The following is a 909-nucleotide window of genomic DNA, read 5'->3' as shown; positions in this document are numbered from 1 at the left end:
TGGCCTGCCTTGCTAGATTGGGGAAGTTCTCCTGGATAATATCTTGCAGAGTGTTTTCCAACTTGGTTCCATTCTCCCCGTCATTTTCAGGTACACCAATCAGACGTAGGTTTGGTCGTTTCACGTAGTCCCAAATTTCTTGGAGGCTTTGTTCATTTCTTTTTATTCTTTTTTCTCTAGACTTCCCTTCTCTCTTCATTTCATTCATTTCATCTTCCATCTGCGATACCCTTTCTTCCAGTTGATCGCATCTGCTACTGAGGCTTCTGCAATCTTCACGTAGTTCTCGAAACTTGGCTTTCAGCTCCTCCATCTCCTTTAAGCCCTTCTCTCCATTGGTTATTCTAGTTATCCATTCTTCTAATTTTTTTTTCAAAGTTTTTAACTTCTTTGCTATTGTTTTGAATTTCCTCCCGTAGCTCAGAGTAGTTTGATCGTCTGAAGCCTTCTTCTCTCAACTCGTCAAAGTCATCCTCCATCCAGCTTTGTCCCATTGCTGGTGAGGAACTGCGTTCCTTTGGAGGAGGAGAGGTGCTCTGCTTTTTAGAGTTTCCAGTTTTTCTGCTCTGTTTTTTCCCCATCTTTGCGGTTTTATCTACTTTTGGGCTTTGATGATGGTGATGTACAGATGGGTTTTTGGTGTGGATGTCCTTTCTGTTTGTTAGTTTTCCTTCTACCAGACAGGACCCTCAGCTGCAGGTCTGTTGGAGTTTACTAGAGGTCCACTCCAGACCCTGTTTGGCTGGGTGTCAGCAGCGGTGGCTGCAGAACAGCGGATTTTCGTGAGACCACCAATTCAGCTGTCTGATAGTTCCTCTGGAAGTTTTGTCTCAGAGGAGTACCTGGCCCAGTGAGGTGTCAGTCTTTCCCTTCTGGGGGGGTGCCTCCCAGTTAGGCTGCTCAGGGGTG

The sequence above is a fragment of the Hylobates moloch genome, unplaced genomic scaffold, assembly GCF_009828535.3.
Source record: "Hylobates moloch isolate HMO894 unplaced genomic scaffold, HMol_V3 SCAFFOLD_1, whole genome shotgun sequence".
NCBI classification, from domain to species: Eukaryota; Metazoa; Chordata; class Mammalia; order Primates; family Hylobatidae; genus Hylobates; species Hylobates moloch.
This window is presented reverse-complemented; position numbering follows the sequence as displayed.